The following is a 21,041-nucleotide window of genomic DNA, read 5'->3' on the forward strand; positions in this document are numbered from 1 at the left end:
GTGGAGACCCACCTGCAGCTCAGAGGTGCATGGCGAAGCAGCACCTGCAGCCAAAAGCGGGGCTGGTGGTGCTGGGAGGAAGAGGAGGCACTTCTCCCTGCAGGTTTATAAACTCTTGGCTCGCAAAGCAGGAGGACAAAGTGCATCACCAAAACAGAATTGTGCTTGATGTCTGGGTCAGAGAAGCTCCAGCTGGGCCTGAGCAGCCCTTTCCACTTCCCCATCCCTTGAGAGCTGGCCAGCAGCCGGGGGCCACACTGGCATCTCACCCCCAGCGCTGATGGGAAGGTGAAGGAACTGTGGGAAAACCCAGCTCTGGCTGGCTGCTGTCGGCTCAGCAGCAATTGCAGTATAAAAAATATTTCTCCTCCCCACCATGCCCTCCTCATCCCTGCCATGGTCTGCCTCAGAGGTATGAAGGCAGCAGTAACTGGCCACCCCGAGGGACCGGAGACTGATGGATGAGCCAGCTACCCTGAGTGCCTGCCAGCTGGAAAAGGGGACTGACTAAGAGCAGATGATGGGAATTACAGCTGGGTAAACTCAATACCACGTTAACCCTGTGGGGTGTGAGCGGGGTCCCCACCACATGGGCACACAAAGCACCAGCTCTGCTCCATCCCCCCCAAAGGTGGTGCCTGGCACTGCTGGGGTGTCCCCGTTACACTGGTGGGGTGATAATGCAAAGCCTTCCCTCACCTTCACCCTGGCTTTTCTCAGGTACCAAGCACCCTGCTGTAAAAGCAGTCTTTCCCCACGTGCCCCTGTGTACTGCCATTTATTACATTACAAGGGGAGAAGGTGGGCCTGGTGCTTTCAGGGCTCTCAGGGTGCGATGCTGGGCAGTCACTGGGGTGGGCTTAGATGGCGGCAGGACTAGGGAGACTAGAAATATCTCACGGTACAGTGCCCTTTGTGCAATAAAAAGCCAGCAGCCCATTTTGGTCAAACCAAACAGGGCCTTTTGGAAAACCATGCCCTAAGAAGAAATGCTGCTCCCAGAGCAGCCTATGGCCCCCAGGTAATAATGCTGTAATCGATGTCAGTGCACACAGTTAACCACTACAGTATTACCAACCCCATAGATTTCAAAATCCAGAATAAGGCCTCAAATCTCACAGCACTGGCTTAAAAAATAGATTAAAACTATGCAGTTTGGAATCTGATTACTTATCCTCTAATTGGGTTTTTAAAACTTTTGGATACAGCTGGGCTGCATTTTCAGCTTCCCTTTGCATTGCAATTGCAAGGTCACAATAATTACTCCATAGAAGGGAGCTACAGGGTGGGGTTTTTTTGAAGGAAGCTGAGATTCTTATATATTTACATTTACAGGGAGGGAGCTTTAACAGTTCTCTAGGCTCTGAGAGTCTGTTAAAAATTGCAAGGGCCACTGATATAATAATAAATTAACCTCCGACCAATTTATGTGTGTGGTTACTGATCACCTGCTCTATATGAGCTCACTGCAGGAAGTGGACTTGCCTCTTCAAGGAACGCTGCATGTTTGGAGATGTGCCAACAAAGCATCATTTCCACTGGAAGCATTGTCATGGAGGGAAAAAGTGAAATTTATCTCATTTCCCAGGAAGGCATAAAGGCAAACTGATAAATAATCAGGTGGTGAACCAACTACTTGGCAATAAGTGGTGAGGCAATCGCAGTGCAATGAAGGCTAATAAGAAAATATGATGTCATGCATGGCTCTGCTTTGCCAAAGTGTGCCGCTCTCTGCAGAAAATCACAAAGAACTGTAAAAAAAAAAATACATTTGTGCTTCAACTGGAAACTGAGGCAATAATCATTATGGTGAAGTAGCAACAGAGCTTTTGGTTGGACATCTCAGTTCCCCTCCCAAGGAAGACTGTGCCACACGTTGGTCAGGGAGGCTGGAAGCTGGGACACAAAGTGAACGTTGGCTGCCTCTTTACGTGCCACAGCCTCTGAGCTGCTGTGGGGCCGGAGCAAACCTAGAGGGAGACCCTGAGGGTGGTCCCACAGGGGCCACAGCTTTGCATGTTATGGTCCTGTCCTCCCTTTCTTCTCTCCCAGCTCCCCCATAGCAAAGCGGAGAGTGAGCCATCAGGAGAGTCTCAGCACAATGTCTCCTTTGAGGGAAGTCAACAGCCACATTTTGCTGGGTATTTATGGGCCCTAGATACCACTCTGGATTTGAAAGGAGAGGAAGGGGCAGGAAGAAGTTAAAAATAAAAAAGGAGGAATAGTTTGGATGGGATGAAATAGGAGTAGCCTGCATGTCACATTGGTGCTAGCTGAAGACAATGATCCATACCCTGTGTCGGCACCTCTAAACACCACCAGCCAGGGAGGTCCAGCTGGTCTTTCAGCTAGGGCACTCCAACTGACCTAGTCTCCGTCTTCTCTGGGGTTGCATCCCATTGCCCAGGTGTGCAAATGTTTGCTGAGACATTCAGAGGAAACTGTTAATTTTTTTCCCCTTTAAACACAAAAAGCATTCCCTTAACCACAACTATAGGAGGAGGCAGCTGCTCTTAGCAAACAGAACCATGCTAAGTGCACTTGCTGGAAGTGTTTTGACTTTGTTTCTGAACACGTGTGTAGTAATACTCAGCTTTGGCCACTGGCTGTGTGGTGTGGTGGGGATGTGAGGGGTTGGGGGGACACGGGATCCATCTAGGAAACAACCAGAAAGGACATTTCTGCAGCAGTCCATTGCCACAGCAGGAACAATTGTAAGCAGCAGTACAGAGAAATATAAATGTATGGGGTTTAGAGCCCTAAAGAATGGTTTGCCATATGCGGGGAGGGACGGTGCAATTGAAGAGGAGGAAATCTTCCCAGTGTCCTTGCAGGGAGATCAAAGTCAGAAGGCCAGACTCACTGCAGGAGTGAAAACCAGGGAGAGAGGCTCACAAGTCCCCAGTCCCATGGGATTTGCTCCCAATTTTACAGGCAGCCTATTACGGTGCAGGAACCCCTGGGCCAATGGTGTTTCTTGCTGGGCATCCTCAAAAACAAAGCCCCTACAATTGCTAGCCTCTGGCAGTGCTTCCACTTGTCCCAAATTCCTGCCACCCCATAGGAGCTGCCAGGCTCCACCCTAGAGACAGCCACCCTTGCCAGGGGAGATGGGGTCATGTCTCATCAACACTTGTGAAACACTTTGGGGTGAATTATAGAAATATAATGATTCCTTTGCTTCTGGGGAAGATTTCCCAAAGCTCCTGACTGATCCAGGCCAACTTCACATTTCCCTCTTCACCACTTCTGTCTGGCAATCAGCACCAGGCTGCTGGTGGTGGGGTGGCAGGGCTTGCCCACCTCCCTCACTCGGGGTTAAAAAAGAAAATCAGACTCTTTCTTTAGAAAGAAAAAAAATCCTAAAAAGGAGAAAAACAAAGCATCCAACAGCCCATGTTGGAGACGTTATGAATTGCTTTTGAAAGTGCTTGTTTGCCTGCATAAAGACAAAGGTACCTTCCTCGAACAAAGCTGCAGGAAAAAACCCACCGTCCCCCAAGTTCAGGGTGCTCTGGAGGACAGCCATGCTGAAATTGTGATTAAGTGTTTTGAGCCATGCCTTTCACTGCAGGCTGCCAGATAAATATTTACAGCTGACCACAGAGTAGCAGGGGGGGAAGGAGAGGAGAGACATCTGTAAATTCTTTGGAGCCTTGCTGCGTTTTAATTTTAATTTAGTTCTTTTTTGTTGCTTTTCCATCCACACATCATTGTCTCTTTTTCTCAACCCACAAATAGCTAAAGAAGAGATTTTTGAGAGAAAGGGGTTATTTCTAAAACCTCAGGGGACAGATCCTGGTTTCAGTGACTGTGGTGTAAAATCTGGAGCTGTGATAAACCAATTCTGCAGAGAGCAGACTGCAACCTTTGGTTTACTAACTGGTGTAAATCTGATGTAACATTATTGATCTCTGTGGATTTACTCTGTCTCATTGCCTCCTCCCTTGTTTTCTTCACAGTTGTCCTTATCCATGCGAAGTTAGTGCCTATGTGTCTGTAATATGCCAGTAAATCACAGTGTAACACCCACTTGTAAATGGTGTAAATGACTCCCTCTGTTTGGCCTTGTCTCAAAAGAAAGCAATTCTCTGTGCCCAGTGGGAGAGCTGGTTATCAGCAGCCCAGAGTATCTCCTCCCACCGACCCCAGCCATCCAAGGTGTCTGTAGCTGAGCCCTCCAAAGAGGGGGCAACCAAAAATGACTCATATAAATGAGGGCCCTCAACCCTGGGGGCTCTCTGCATTTTGATGTATGAATATATGTCCTGCTCAGAAACATATGCAGGAATCTGTAGCTATAAAAGCCGCTGCACCACCCTGTAATCCAGCCCAGATGTGCCTCTCCTTTCATGGCGCACTCAAGGGACCCCTCTGAGCCAAGGCAGGCAGGGATGGAAAGTTTTGTTCAAATTTACTCACCCCAATGAAGAGACCCACAGCAGACTTCTCACAGAAGTCCAGAGCAAGAAGGCTGGTAGGAATGATTGACTTCAGGAGGGGGACTGGAGAGTAAGCCAACTGGTGCTGGCCCACACTGTCATCAGATGCCTTCTGAGGTCATCATCACAAGCCAGGAGCCTGGCAAGCTCTTGGTGTCTCTGAGAGACAGGTGTTAATGTGTGCAGTACAAACCCTGGTCTTGCTTGAGCTCCCAAAGCTTGGTGCAAAGATCTGTGCAGGCAGCTGAGCCTCTGGTGATAATACAGCGGGGCTACTCATCTCCTTCAAGGCTTTAAACTTGGGAAACAGAGGCCAAGTAATGAGGCTCTGGGGTGGACTTTCATGTTGATCTGTTTAGGAGAACAGGGGAAAGACTTCATGGTTTGTTGTAGGTCATATTTGCAAGCAAGCTACCAGGATCTCCTCCCCATGTGGTAGCAGCTCCGGCTTGAGATTTATCCCTGCTCTTATCGGTGACCTTCTAAGTAGCCAAAAAGTAGCATTTAAAAAACTTCTGTGCTGGCTGCAAAGTCATCTGGGAAGTTACTCTCTCTGTTAGTGTCATAAAGCTGCATAGCCCTAAATAGAAAGCGTGGAAGCAAAGGTGTCCTCCCCAGGGCTTTGCAGTCTCAGCGCGAAGAGTGTAGTTATAAAGCAAGTCATGGAGTCCAGGGAGGAAATTTATGGCTGGGGAGATGGATAAATAATAAGCCAAGGTCAACAGTAGTGGTAATGTTGAAGTGTACCAAGTGGAGTTGCTCCACTATTACAGGGCTGTAACTGCTTGGAAACCATGGACTGAAACAAGCCAACTGCTAGAGAGTTGCGGCAGTGTCAAGGCCCTAGCATTGGCACCACCAACATCTGACAACCTGAAGAGGCTGTTGTAATTGGAGGGAGCAGTGCCACATGCCAGTGGCTGTCTTCCCCAGCACGATCTTACTCCTGGGGTCAGTGCTGGGTTGTGACAAAGACTGGGATTTTACAGTCACGCATTCATGCATCGCCTCCCAGTGGTGATTGTGACCTCATGAAGTGCTGACATGGCTCTGACTCTTCATTTGTAGACCATCTGGAAGCCTCCTGGGCCTCCAGATGTGATGAGAGGGGGATTGGGCTTTGTGTAGCTCTTGGAGGTTTGAAGGAGACACAAATCAAAATCTTGTAGATTTTTTGCTGCTCCTCTCAGCTTTCCCATCCTTCTCCTTACTTCTGTTTGAATTTCTTCTCTTCTCGGCCTGGAAAATAAAGTCACTACAGTGTTTACTTTGTTCCCTGCCCAAGCTGTTTAGCATGTCCTAGGTCACCCCTGCTAATGGATCACATAAAGGAGTGGTGGAAATCCATTAGTGGAGGTGTCTTAAAGAAGAGGTTGGACAAACGCATGTCAGGAGCAGCGTAGGGATAGCTGATACTGTCTGGGGACTGGTGTTGGACTAAACAACCTCCTGAGGTCTTTTTCAGCCCTAATTTCTGAGTTCCTCTGATCCTGAACAGAAAACATGACAGCCAGGGCCTAAGAAAGCCCTTAGGTGTTTCCAGAGGCAGCAGCCTACCATACTTTGGCATCTGCTTTGTGCTTGTGGACATCCAGTCACTGCTGTGCAATGGCTTGGTGCACTGGGGTGGCATCTGGGGGGCAAACTGTGAGTAGAGAGGGTGAAAAGTGACATCCCCCTACATTCTGTGACGCACAGAGGGTGTAGCCAGTGTTTAGTCCCATACTTATCCTCCATGTGAACTGTCTGAAAGCAGAATTAATTGTTTGCGGAAAATACTGGCCATCCCCAACCACTCCCAGGCACTGTACATTCAGCCCCAGTATGTGACCTGAGACACCAGAGACAAACTTACCCATCTCTCCTAGTCCTCAGGATTTGCTCTTTGAATACTCTTGATGCTCTAGCTCTTGGAGCGCTGTGATTACATGTTGCTCTCATCTCTCTACATCCTAAAAACAGTGACAACAGGACTCCTGAGGGGAGAGGAAAGCTTGCATGTAGCCTTCAAAGCAAGAAAGCAAAACAAAGAACTCAACCCTTTAAAAAAATTTCACATTTTAAGAAGGATCTGCTGATTTTGGTTGGCGGAGTTGCCTGAAACTTGGCTTTGACAGTGCTGACGGTTATAAGACCTAGATCACAGTCTGGACTTTCTCTGCAGTTTCTCAGGGATAGTTCACTACTGGGGTATGCCTGGGCTGCAAATTCAGTGTTTGGGTCTTGAACACTGTCACTTCTCTGGACCCTGAAAGCAAGATGGAAAAGCCTGGAATGCATTTCTTTAAGACTTTGCTGTTTGTAGCTCCTCTTCAAAGGACCAGAGGGGAAAACTACTGATGACAACCCAACCATTTTGGGCATAAGTGGCAGGAATGAGTCCAAAAAGCATCTTGGTTCTGGAATGAGGTTTAGGCATCCTTCTCTCTCCTCCCTGACCCCCTTCACTCCTTTGGCTGGGTCCACATTTTGACACACTACCAAGCTGATGCACTGTCAAACTGTATCTCCATTAAAAATTGCAAGGAAGAATCTGAAGATCTTGTTACCAAGGAAAAGGCAATTGAGCAGGCAATTGAACAAAAGGTGATACAGCAGCAGGGAAAGTGTAGGAGATTATTTAAGACCTGGCATGGACATCTAAGCTGGATATTTCTGCTTAAATGCTAGTAAGCCAAACAGTGGTACTTAAATCAACTGTTGTCCCAGAATTAGGAACTTAATGTGGAATAAAGGCTTTTCCACCTCTCAGAGCTGTTGTTCCTGGCTCGCTTCAGACTCAGGAAGACAACATTGTTTAATTAACATCATCTCACACTTTGAGTGTGTTTTCCTGTAGGCATGAGAGCTGAACACTTCACTTTCAGTGGAAGTTGGTATTCTGGAGTTTGAATCATTGCTTGCAGAATGGCAGGATAGCAAGAGGCTGGATTATCAAGAAAATGAGTACGAATGACAGGCAGCTAGCTACCTTCTGTCTATTTCGCAGGATTTAACACCATGTTTCAATCTCCAACATACACATGACACAGCAAGTGCTGTAGCTGATCTATTTGCATCTTAGGCGATATGCTCATGGACCTCCTCGCTCCTACTGTGATCCTGTCAGTTCATGTAAGTCAAAGAGGTTTGATCCATGTCAGCTCTTGGTTGACAGTCCTCAGAGGAGAGGCTAGGATGTCACCAGATGTGACAATCTCTTTTCTGGCTCAGTAGAATCAATCACCCTAGCCTACTGCTACAGGGCTGTATGAATATTGACTGGACACTGATCTGATGAAATGGGGACTTAACATCACTGTTACCAGGAAATACGAGTGTAGGCCATGCAGTCCTCTCACGCCAGATTTCACTCTCTTCCTTTGAGCTGTGGATTTTTTTATTTCTTGCCCCAAACTGCTTAGAGAACATGCTTGCTTGCTAATCTACAGCCATACTGCTGGCCCAGGGGAGCTGTATTTGGGAAGTAGGTGGGCGCAGTAATGTGCAGTTCATGAACGCTTTGCAACTCTTCAGCTTGATGGCTGTGGGAGGCACATGGACTCTGATGTACAGCTACTAGAGTGGCAAAGTGATTGGTGCCTCGTTATTTTTTCACTCTCAACAATTGTTTGTGAAAGCCACTGGCAAAGTGTCCAGAGCAGGCTTACACAAAGGATGACAAATAGCTATTGCCCTCACTTACTCTGCTAGTTCAGGGGCTGAAGTCTGCATAGATCTCTTGGACATGACCCCGCTGATGGTCCCTGGGGGTATGAGAAAGAGATCATGCAATAAAGTTTCTTTCCTTTTCTGTCATTGTGCTTTAAAAATAAACAAACTCTAAAATTGCTTACAACCACTTCCTGCCCCTACCATTGAACAATTAATTCTTCCACTGTGACCTTAAATTCTACTGTTTACCAGTTTTGGAGTGGTCACATCTTTTATGGTGTTCTATTACCAAAAAGGCTCTGCTCACATGTGTGTCTCTGTGAGGGTGTGTATTATGTTCAGCTATGACCTCTCTGATGTCCATTGCCAGTGGCAGGGGAATAATAGACCTCAGCATGGTGGCTTCAGCAGGATGTGTATGTGCATTGGTGTGTGCATACATATACAGTGGGGGTACCATGCTGCAGATCAAAGGGAAAATGAATCTCTAAAATGTTTAGTTTATGAAGTGTATTGTTGTTGCACTGCTGCCCAAGGTCTTCAAAGGGGCCCAGATTTATTGTCTCAGCACAGTTCAGGGATATTTGTTGTAGATTAAAAATGGAAGAAATAGGAAGGGGGCCAGGCATGTAAATTACTGAGTAAAAATAGGAGCTCTTACATGTGTTTGCTGTATTAGTTTGGGTTTTGTTGTTTTCTTTTCTTTCTTACTGAAAAAAACCCTCCCAAACTAGTGCTTTTCCCCTCCCCCTTACATTCGTTCCTGAGAGCCAAGGGGTCATGGCTGTGTTTTCTTGTGTGGCCAGATGGAGTATGTCCTGACAGCTCTGCTATCTCTTAGGTAGAGACTGAGATTATCCAGACATGGCTCTTGGAAAGGAAAACTCAGTACAAGCAAATCTGCTTTGCTTATATTACTGGAGGTACCTTTTAATCTTAGCCCCTGACTGTTTTTCTCCCCACAACTCCTCTGCTTGGAGGAAAGTCATCAACTCAACACATGACAAAGAAATTAACTCTCCTTTGTGGCCACAGATTTTAAAGAGAGGAGCAGTTGTTTGGATCCTGCTCAGCTCGTTGTGCAACGCAGCCCAGAGAGCCTGAGCAGGGGTGTCCAGCTGACTGGTACAGCGAGGATGTACTCAGGTGCTGGCTGTGACAGTGCCCATGCGCAGGCACAGCATGCACCCACACTGCCAGGGAGAACCTCTGCTTGGGTCCATGCAGGGGGTTTGCCCACAGCTTCAGCCTTCACTAAGATCTTGTACACTGACCTTCTCCACCAATCCCTGGGGCTGAGGCTGGACGAGGACACCCCAACCGGCAGTCTCCAGTCACTTCTTTCTGCAGTGTGGCTGGGGTGATGATAGGGGAGGCAGGGAAGAGCATGGGCTGTGATGTAGAGAGATGAAAAGCACAAAAATACAACTTCTTTTGAGCTTTACTTGCCTGCATTGAGCTCTTTCCCCAGTTCCAGTGGAAGGACAGAGGTTTGTTCATGCCATCGTGATCTGACTTTGAACGGGGCAGGGTTGTCCACATTCAGAAAGATCTTATGGGGGAAAACATAAGATCTCAAGATACTTACCCTCACCACCTCTTACTGATTATCTCCTAGGCTAAATGTGCTGGCTATGTCCTCACTGGGGTGCTGGCTATGACTTGCTAGGCAAAATCTCTCCGTCAAGCATTCAGTATCAACAGACCTTCTTTCTCCAAAAGCTCACACTGCAGGTGGGAGATGCAAATCCAGAGAGGGAAAGTGAGGTGCTGAACCAGAACTGGTACCAAGCCACTTGTGCTTGATTTGTGGCAGTTGATATTGAATCACTGTCTTTGTCAGTCCTCTGAAATTCTCTGGTTCTCCAAAAAGCTTTACTCCACAAGGTAAATTCTCCTGTGCAACTCTGAGCCCTTTCTGGCAGCCATAGGCAATTTTAAAGTGCTAAGATTCAGGATCCTACATCCTGTCGCTTTAGGGGAGCATCATTTTCATGCTAAACGTGAGTCCTAACTGTGTGAGGCTTACAACCACAGGTACAAGGGTAAATATTTCATCCATGCTGTGACCCTGTTGGTTGACAGAGCATCCCAAAGTGGTCTTCTGCTACTGCTCATCTTTCAGGGATTTCAGCTAGCTGCCTAGTAGCTTTCAGCTGAAGAGCTGGAAGCCATGCCCATCTTGCCAGACACCAGGGACCCCACTCAGCTGTGTCTGTAGTGCTGGTTAATCTTATGGGCACTCACACCACATCCATCTTGTCACCTTTACCTCTGCATCCTGCTGTCAGTTGCAAAGACTGCCATACATTAAAAGATCATTGTCTCCAGTGAGGTTTGTATATAGATTTTAATATCATAATTACGGCATGTAAACAAAATACCACTTGATTATTGAAACCATATTCACTGAAGCCGAGCTCCCATGCGAGAGATACATATGAGTTTAATTGCTGTTAAAACTCTGCAACTATACTTTTAGTAAGGCATTGGTATTATTTAACATACAGATCAAAACTACTGAAATCTAGAGCTGATGCTGGAGATTAATCAATCCAGCACCAGTGGGCTTTGGCAATTTCACTGTACAACTGATTATCAGTGGGACGCTTCCTGTATTTTGGCAGCTGGCAGGACTGTGCCATGCCCATGACATCCAGCTCCAGCCATTGGTCAAACCCATCCAGTAGTTCACTTGAGCTGTCCTCCTCATGGGAGACCAGATCAGACATAGCTCCTCTTACCATCTGGGGGCCAGGCTGTCTTTCATACCGACAGAGTCAGTGCTGGAATAGCCTTCCAAATGCCAGCAAAGGCCAGGTGCTGCCATGGGGGAGAGTGAGGGCAATGCCGCCTTTGCACAGGATACCCACTTTGCTGGGTCAGCACACTCACGACAGCCCTACCACCTCTCCGGCTGCTCTGTCACCCACAGCTTGGCTGCTCAGTTCTGCTGTTGACATCTGGAGCAAAAGCATATACAAGCCTGTATAAAGCAAAAACATACACAGAAGAAGGAGACTAGGTTCTTTTGAGCCTCTTCCAGGCCCAGCCTCCCCCAGAGCTCTTTGCTATGTTTTACTTTGTACACTGGGAGGAGAAAAGCTTGGTTAGAGAAAAAAGAAGAGGACATTTTACAGATTAATGAAGCCTAGATCTGATCCAGGTGTTGCTTCCAGGTCTTTTCAAACTCTGGTGACACCAGAAGACATTTTGCAGAGCTCAGAGGGTGGTGGGGAAGCCTGGGACAGCTTATAGATGCATGATTTCCCTGGCCTTCCCAGACTGACAGCCCAGTGATGGCTGTCTTTGCCTAATTGTGGCAGGACTTCTGCAAAAGCAGCAAGGTACCCAAGTAGGAAGCCTTGTGGCTTGTGGATGTTGGCGGGAAGTCCTCTGGATGGCAGAGCAGCAGCAGCACGGTGTCACTGAGCCTCCTGCTCTGGTCCTGGCTCAGGAGCTCCTGGTGAAAAGGACAATGCCCCTAAGGCATACCTTTCTGTGTCTGCCAGTGCTGCCTACTTCACAAACCCTCTGTGAATATTTGAGGTGTTGTTATCTTCCTTTTATAGATAGATCCTCAAAAGTATTTAGACATCAAACTCCCAGTTAAATCCAGGAGAACTCAGTACCTAAATGCCTACCTGGATCTAAGTGATTTGCTGATAACATGTTGTAAATGAAATTTTGACCTTCCAGACCTTTAGCTGGTGGTGTAGTCTGGAGGCATCTTTTTCTGCCAGAATACAGGTCCATGCTCCCACACCAGGAAGAGAAATAGCTTGTGGCTCCTTGGCAGGGCTCACCTCTGCCTCCAGCCTGGTCGGTGCTCTCCTGTACACTCACAGGGCCTGGGAGGCTGGTGGAGGGGGAGCCGCGGGGAAGGGCTGTGCTCAGAGGAGGTGGGACATCAAAGTCCTGGCCACACACAGCAGTAGATATTCTACAGCTTTTTTTTTTTTTTTTTTTTTACTTCACAGCAATGGGGTGCCACCCTCGTTGCTTTTGGCAGTTCCCAGTGGGATTAATTACATTGTGCATGCCTTAATTTCCCTCTTTTGCAATGACAACTGGATGCAATTTCCTTAGGAGTCTCACAAATGAAGCTCTCACATTGTTGGAAGCCAGTCAGTGAGTGCTGCAATGTGTTCAGACGTGGCTGCTTCTCAGCAGGACCCCAAGTGGTTTCTAGAAACCTTTCCCTAGCCTGTCATGCACTTTGGGACCCACTCAGTGGGCCATACATGGGAGTCCTGGGCAGGGTCTTTCAACTAAATGCAACGTTGTTATTTCTGCACTGCAGAATCCCAAGATAGCCTGGCTGGAGGCACACACTCACATAAGACAGAGTGTGAAATGCAAACTTGAATGTTTAGAGATTCATATGTTGTTGGGATTGGGCTCAAGAAATGCCAAACCAGAACTGAAACCTGCGCTTGAGGTTTGATTCTGCTTCATGCTTAACATAAATATTACTCTTGCGAATGAAACATTCCCCGGAATAGCTCCATGGAGCTAAGGATAGGTCTCTGCAGAGAATTTTATCACCTAGTTGCCTGTGATAGCAAAGGACTAGATACTGCCCAGCAGATCCCTTCCATTCACATTGTCCTGTGATTAAAGAGCAAGGCTCACTACTGCAGGCTGCTCAGGGAATCCTCCACACAGCAGCAAAAAGCTTCAATGGTTGTTGTAGTGGGGAAATGACTTGTGAGACCACATGCATATGCATTAAGATGGTCTGTTTGGCAGGAAGGGGCAATAGTCTTTTTGATCTGGAGACATGGAGGAAAAAGGCTGGAGGACATGGAGGAAAATGCCCTTCTGACAACAAAAGTACCACCTCCCTCCTGCCTGCACACTGCACTGTGCTTAAGATTTGGTGCTACTTATTTTCAGACTGCTCCTGTTGACTTGCAAAGACCTTCATGGCAACACCCCACCAAAGCGCTTGACCACTGAAGGATAGCCTGCAATGTGCTTCCAGCATGTCTCTGGGCAGCTAATGAAAGAGCATGATAACTAAAGAGACCTAATGAAGCCCAGCTCCTGCCAAGTGCACAGTCAAGTGATCTGTGCAATGTACAGTGAGAGAGGAGAGGAGGGAGGATCAGGAAAAAAGACAATGCTGCTAGGACTTGAAAAACAAGGTCCAGGGCAGGTAGATGACAGATAAAGGAGGCAGAGGAGTAACAATGTGTGCTGTGGTTGGAGGGAAGGGGTAAAAGAAATAAAGTAATTTATAACTTGGGAAGGAGGCCTCACGCAGGTATTTTATTCCAAGTGCCCAACCTTTGCACTATCTGGGGAACATAGGAATAAACTCAGATATTAACCAAATGCTTTGGTCTAGCTGGAAAGCGCAGTGCAGTTATCTGGAGCAAGTGAGGCAGGAGGAGCAGACCCCCTCCTTTCCCTTCTGCAATGAGAGCCGGGCTGGTCACAGGGGCAACATTAGTATTTTTTTGCCAGTTCTCTAATTCACCAGGCTCAGGGAACATGGCTGTCTGGCCTCCCTGAGTCCCCAGAGGCACTGCGGAGAGCAGTGGGGAGCAGGAACAGGGACCTCCCAGGCCCTGGGCAAACCCCCTGTCAAACACCACCTTGGGGAAACTTTGCAAATGGATCTGGATAAAGAAATGCCATCTCAGTCCTCAAGCACAGCTGGAAAGGAGCTGCCTGGAGGGCTGTGTGTGGAGGGGTGGGCATGGCCTGACTGGAGCAGTGAGGACATTTTGGGAGCTGTGGTGGGTGTGATAAATTTATTTTATATGTATTTGTTAATCAAACCGGTTCTGTAAGCCTTGCACAGTGTGTTCGTTTTGCAGGGCAGTGTTAGCCCTTGTAGACAGGTGTGATTGGAAACATTGTAACTTCAATGTCTGGCTGTCTGGACAAGATGTGTATTTTAAAGTACGCATGCTCCAGATAACAAAGAAACACAGAAGAAGACTACAGCCTTCATCCCTCGACTCCCCCAGCAACAGGGCGCGCAATCGCCCAGGTGAGCCGGGACCCTAGACTTTAACCTGGCAACAAAAAAAATATAAAAAGGGAGCTCTGAGGGAGGGGGGCGCGTGCTGTTGGTAGAGCGGAGACTCCTCGGCCGCCCAGCGCTGTTTTGCCTGTTTGTCGCTTGTTTTAATAAACTTTAATTGGATTATCCGTGGGCTGGCGTACAATTTTTCGTCGCCCCTTATAACAAATTTGGTGCCGTGACTCGGATAAGGTTAACTTGGTTCGGAATCTAAACTCTGGGCAGGCGCCCCATCCTTGGATGGCCCCGGAGTGGACGATATCCTTTCCAAGACCCTTACCTCCGAACCCTAAATTTGGCAAGCAGGCAAAAGAATACTGCAGTACCCCATAATTTTTGTGCACGAAGATCCGGACGAAGACTCCAGGTTAAGTGAGTATTGAAAGCGTTTCCCGTTCGGTCGGGGTGGGTTTCCCGAAGTGTGCATGAACGAGACGTCCACCGGGCTTAGTAGGTCACTGGGCGAAGTGAGTGCGGACCCTCTTGTAGTGCGGTTCTCACTGCCCGCGAGGGCGTGAGCCACGAACGAGGGGCGCGTGTGTGTGTGTGTGTGAGAAGGCACTTCGGAAGATGGGGCAGAAGAAAAGCAAGCGTTCTGACTCCATGGAGGGGGGGGCCGGGGTGAGGTTACCCGACATACCGGTAGGTGGCCCTCTAGGATTAATGATTGCCCATTGGGATGACTGGCCGCTCAGTCAAGGCAAAAGCATAGAAAAAATGATATATTATTGCATGGAGGTGTGGGGTGGTAAACAAATCAGAAGAGATGGGGTATTTTGGCCTGGTTTTGGGACATTTGAGGATTGGATATGTCAGGCCTTAAACATATATGTAAATTCTAAGGAACCCTCTAGTTTAGAAGAGAGTGAATATGCTAGTTTATGGATAAGAATTAGATACCCGAATCCATGTGTTTGCTCTGAGTGAAAAGAACCATAGGAAAAAACCTAAAAACTCCGATGAACTTACCCCACCTCCTCCCCCTGTTCCCCATGCACTCGTGCCTGACCCAACCCCCCCTTCCTCCTCTCTCCCGACAGCCCCAGACCCAGACTTGTTCCCTCCTAGTTCCCCTGAGGAGATTCGGAGAATAACAAGGAGTCAGACTAGGAGGAAAGAGCAGTCAGAGGAAAGACTATACCCCTTAAGAGAAATAGGTATGGGAGGCCCACAACCCGGCATGGGATTTGTGTCAGTGCCTTTGAATTCAGGAGATGTAAGGGAATTTAAGAAGGAGATGGGAAACCTTTTAGAAGACCCCTTGGGAGTATCTGAAAGTTTAGACCAATTTTTGGGTCCTAATGTATATATCTGGGAAGAGTTGCAGGCAATTTTAGGTATACTATTCACAGTAGAGGAAAGGGAAATGATTCGAAGAGCAGGAATGAGAGTTTGGGATCAGCAACACCAACGTGGTCCAGGCGCAGATATTAAATGGCCACTACAGCGGCCAAACTGGGATAACCAGAATGCAGAACATAGAACTCAAATGGCAGATCTGTGTACTATAATTGTTCAAGGCATTAGGGAATCTGTTCCCCGAGGACAGAATATTAACAAAGCATTCAGTGAACACCAGAAGAAAGATGAGACCCCCACTGAATGGTTAGAGAGATTGAGAAAGAATCTGCAGCTTTATTCTGGGCTGGATCCTGCCACTCCAGTGGGGCAAGCCCTGTTAAAAACTCAGTTTGTGGCGAAATCATGGGTAGACATTAGAAAGAAACTGGAAAAATTGGAAGATTGGCAGGAGCGAGGATTAGATGAGCTGTTGAGAGAAGCTCAGAAAGTGTATGTGAGAAGGGAGGAAGAGATTCAGAAAAAGCAGGCAAGGATTTTGGTGGCAGCTGTCCGAGAAGGACAGAGAAGAAAAGAAAGACTTCAGAGAAGTCAGGGTGACATAAAGGATTTGAGACAGGTTGAGTGTTTCTACTGTCAAAAGAAAGGACACATGAAGAGGAATTGCAGAAAACGTATACAGGATGAACAAACGTTTAAGGAAGATAAGGGGGGTCAGGGGCTCTATTTGCTGGGGACCCCCAGGAAAACAGAGCCCTTGATAAAATTAAAACTGGGTCCCCAGCATCAAGTAGTAGAGTTCCGTGTGGACTCTGGGGCAGAAAGATCTACTGTCCAGTTAGTGCCCCGAGGATGCACACTATCCTCAGAGAAAATACAAGTAATAGTAGGAGCAAAAGGGGAACCGTTTCAGGTACCAATAATAAAAGGAGTGGAAATAGAAACTCCATCTCAAATTAGAATAGGATCCTTTTTGTTGATATCTGAAACAATATAATTTATTAGGAGGAGATCTGATGATTGAATTGGGAATTAACTTAGAAATAGAAAACAAAGAAATAACAGTAAAATTGTGTGTTTTGACAACCGAGGATGAAGCTAAAATCAATTCCGAAGTATGGTATACCCCGGAGTCAGTAAGACGATTAGACATTGCTCCCTTTGAAGTCACTATTAAAGACCCGGAAATTCCAATTAGAGTCAAACAATATCCTATGTCACAAGAGGGCAGATATGGACTAGAACCAGTGATCGAAAGGTTGTTGCAGCAGGGATTATTAGAACCTTGCATGTCACCACACAATACCCCCATTCTGCCGATAAAGAAATTGGATGGGTCCTACCGTTTAGTACAGGATCTAAGAGCGGTGAATAAGAGGACTATTACTAGATTCCCAGTGGTGGCCAATCCATATACTTTACTAAGTCAACTCTCCCCTGAATTAAAATGGTATAGTGTAATAGATTTAAAGGATGCATTTTGGGCCTGTCCTCTAAAGGAGAAGTGTAGGGATTATTTTGCCTTTGAGTGGGAAGATCCTGAGACCCATAGGAAACAACAGTTAAGATGGACTGTACTCCCACAAGGGTTTACAGAATCACCAAATTTGTTTGGGCAAGCTCTAGAACAAGTATTAGAAACTTTTGAATCAAACCCAGAAGTGACTTAGTGCAGTATGTAGATGATCTGTTGTTAGCTGGGAAAGATCAAGAGGCTGTTAGAAATGAGAGCATTAGGTTATTGAACTTTTTAGGCCTAAAGGGATTAAAGGTTTCAAAGTCTAAATTACAGTTTACTGAAGAGGAAGTAAAATACTTAGGACACTGGATAAGTAAGGGAACTAAGAAATTAGATCCTGAACGAGTGAATGGTATTTTATCCCTCCAGGCACCAACAAGTAAGAGACAGATAAGGCAATTGTTAGGACTTTTAGGGTACTGTAGACAATGGATTGAAAATTATAGCAGCAAAGTGAAGTTTTTGTATCAGAAATTAGTAGGGGTAGGATTAATAAAATGGACTCAGGAGGACGAACAGAGTTTAGAAAGCCTCAAAGCTGACCTTGTAAATGCTCCGGTGTTGAGTTTACCCGATATTAGAGACCGTTTTATTTGTTTGTGAATTCAGAGGGAGGAACAGCCTTTGGGGTATTAACCCAAGAATGGGCTGGAAGAAAGAAACCCGTAAGCTATTTTTCCAAATTATTAGATCCGGTTAGTAGGGGATGGCCTACTTGCCTACAAGCTATAGTAGCCATGGCCCTTTTAGTTGAGGAAGCTGTGAAAGTAACTCTAGGAGGAGAATTGAAAGTGTATACGCCTCATAGTATTACAGCAGAAGGCAGCACTGACGCCAGGCTGCTAAAATACGAGGGTATCCTAATACATTCTCCCAAGTTAGAGCTTGAAACAACTAGCTTGCAAAACCCAGCTCAGTTCTTATATGGGGAACCAAGCGAGAACTTAATTCATGATTGCATGCAATTAATAGAACACCAGACCAAAATTAGAGAGGATTTGGAAGAAGAGGAACTACCGAATGGGTTGAAATTATTTGTAGATGGGTCATCACGAATGGTAAATGGGAAGCGAAGGTCAGGGTATGCGATAATAGATGGGACCACTCTAGAGGTAAAAGAATCTGGCCCCCTTGATGCGATGTGGTCAGCCCAAGCTTGTGAATTATATGCAGTACTAAGACCCTTGCAGTTATTGGAAAATAAACAAGGGACAGTATTTACAGATTCTAAATACGCATTCGGGGTAGTTCATACATTTGGCAAAATTTGGGAAGAACGAGGGTTAGTGAACTCTCAAGGGAAAGGCTTAGTACATGAGGCCTTGATAAAACAAACTCTAAAGGCTCTAAGAGGACCTAAACAAATTGCAGTAGTACATGTAAAAGGCCATCAGAGGGGTATCAATAAAAAAGTAAGGGGAAATAACTTGGCTGATGAAGAAGCAAAGAAAGCCACCTTACTAATTGTAAGGGAAGTGGAACAAACACAGACTCAAATAAAAGCCAATGGTATCATGAGTTTTGCCACTCAAGAAAAGGAGAAACTTAAACAAGCAGGAGTTATTGAAAAGGAAGGGAAATGGTTTCTCCCTGATGGAAGGGAAGTAATTCCAAAGGGGACAGCATGGAGAATAATGAGAGAATTTCACAGGCAAACTCATTGGGGAATACAGGCATTGGTAGACCAATTCGGAACTAAGTATATGTGTATAGGGATACATGATATAGCCAAGAAAATCGCTGGGGAATGCCTAACGTGCCAAAGGGTAAATAAGCATCAGCTCAGGGAAAGAGTACCGGGAGGGCGTGAACTGGCTAAAAGACCATTTGAAAGAATACAAATCGATTTCACCGAACTTCCCAAAGTGGGCAGATACAAATATCTCCTAGTACTGGTGGACCATTTGACCCACTTTGTGGAGGCCTTTCCTGTAGCCCGAGCCACTGCAAAAACCATAGTCAAGGTACTGCTAGAAAACATCATACCACGCTATGGAAACATAGCAGTAATTGATTCAGATCGGGGACCCCATTTTACCTCCAAAGTTATCAAAGAGGCCTTGGATCCCTTAGGGAGTAAATGGGAATATCATACCCCATGGCATCCACAGAATTCAGGAAAAGTAGAGAGAATGAATGGAGAAATTAAGAAACACCTGACTAAATTAATCATTGAAACTAAAATGAATTGGATAAAATGCCTGCCCTTAGCCCTATTAAATGTAAGGACACAGCCCAGAGCAGACACTGGGATCTCTCCTTTTGAAATGTTATATGGGATGCCTTATGACCTAGAAATGCCAATTGAACACCCAAAGGTAGAAGAAAAATTCTTACAGGAGTATATCATTGAACTCATGAAGATATGACAAGAACTAATAAAGAAGGGACTGATAGTGCAGAGGCCACCCTTAGATATTGCAATACACAAGATTACACCTGGAGATAAGGTATTGATCAAAGCTTGGAAAGAATAATCTCTAACTCCCTGTTGGGAAGGACCGTTTCTTGTTTTGCTTACTACAGATACTGCAGTCCGGACTGCCGAAAGAGGGTGGACTCATGCAAGCAGAATCAAAGGACCAATTCAGAGTTCTCACTGGGAGGCGACCAGAGACCCTGATAGTTTGAAAATTAAGTTCCGAAGAAAAGTGGATGAGTGACACTATCTTTTGTAAAGATCCTAAATGTATATGTTATCCCTTTGTATGTTACAGGTGTAAACTCTGTAGAGAAAAGTGGTGGACACATTGCTCTTCTGGGTATTACGAACTGGAGCATGCAGACGAACTATGGCCAGAGTGAGGTGTGGAGTCTGGGAGGTGAAAGATAAGAGCTGGGAGAACTATAAGTCAAGGTGGACTAAATATGACAAAGGAGGTTCCCCTGAAGAATACGACTGCTGCCGAGAAGATGGTACACCTCGCTGCTCTAAGCAACAGAGTTGGCAGAGGAGAAGGCAGAGGCGTACTGCTGTGGGGATTGAGGTTGATGAACCACCTCCAGAAATGGCACACGAGGCCCCTTGACTCACAACTCCCAAACCCAGTAACCTCAGGGCCACCCCAAAGTCTTTCATCTCCCTCGGGGAATAAAACCAAAAACCAAATTAAATGTATAGAAAGACCAAGATGGCACCACTTTTCTCAATCTTATATCTAGGTCAGTGGATAATAAGTCTGTTATATTAAATAGAATTGTTGGATTAGTACCTAATGTTATTAAGAAGGCAATGTGAGTACTTAGGGGAAGCCAAGGTTGTTGAAAGAGAAACTCCCAGTCTTTCTCTAGCTCAAGAAACTGTAATTCGGTTTGACCAACAAAATGATGAAAACAAAAAGGGGGGATTGTGATAAATTTATTTTATATGTATTTGTTAATCAAACCGGTTCTGTAAGCCTTGCACAGTGTGTTCGTTTTGCAGGGCAGTGTTAGCCCTTGCAGACAGGTGCGATTGGAAACATTGTAACTACAATGTCTGGCTGTCTGGACAAGATGTGTATTTTAAAGTACGCATGCTCCAGATAACAAAGAAACACAGAAGAAGACTGCAGCCTTCATCCCTCGACTCCCCCAGCAACAGGGCGCGCAATCGCCCAGGTGAGCCGGGACCCTAGACTTTAACCTGGCAACAAAAAAAATATAAAAAGGGAGCTCTGAGGGAGGGGGGCGCGTGCTGTTGGTAGAGCAGAGACTCCCCGGCTGCCCAGCGCTGTTTTGCCTGTTTGTCTCTTGTTTTAATAAACTTTAATTGGATTGTCCGTGGGCTGGCGTACAGTTTTTCGTCGCCCCTTATAACAGTGGGCTCTGCTGACCTGACAGGGTCAACTGTCCCACAGCACTTAATAAGCAAAGCTGCCCTTCCAACAGCTGGGCACAGAAGTGCCCTGCAGGTACTGTTGTGTTTGTGTTGCTGTTTCTTCCTTTTTTCTGACAGCTGTAGCATCTCAGGTGTCCTTATGGCAGGGCAGTCATCTCTCCTCTCATGCAGCACAGTACTTACCAGCCTGCAGTCCATGCAGTTCTCAAGGCATCTGAAGATGCTCAGCGAATGGTGCAAAATACCATACAAATCATAACCTGCCTGCAT

At 46.3% G+C, this 21,041-nt stretch overlaps 1 long non-coding RNA gene across 1 annotated transcript; it reads left to right on the top strand.

Moving 5' to 3' along the window:
• The first annotated feature begins 14,158 nt into the window (after window positions 1-14,158).
• On the top strand, window positions 14,159-20,712 carry LOC142038000 (uncharacterized). The gene is made up of 2 exons (XR_012652493.1): window positions 14,159-14,505; window positions 19,478-20,712. It is a non-coding gene; the product is annotated as an uncharacterized LOC142038000 (long non-coding RNA).
• Window positions 20,713-21,041: the final 329 nt, after the last annotated feature.

Source organism: Buteo buteo, chromosome 12 (genome assembly GCF_964188355.1).
Source record: "Buteo buteo chromosome 12, bButBut1.hap1.1, whole genome shotgun sequence".
NCBI classification, from domain to species: Eukaryota; Metazoa; Chordata; class Aves; order Accipitriformes; family Accipitridae; genus Buteo; species Buteo buteo.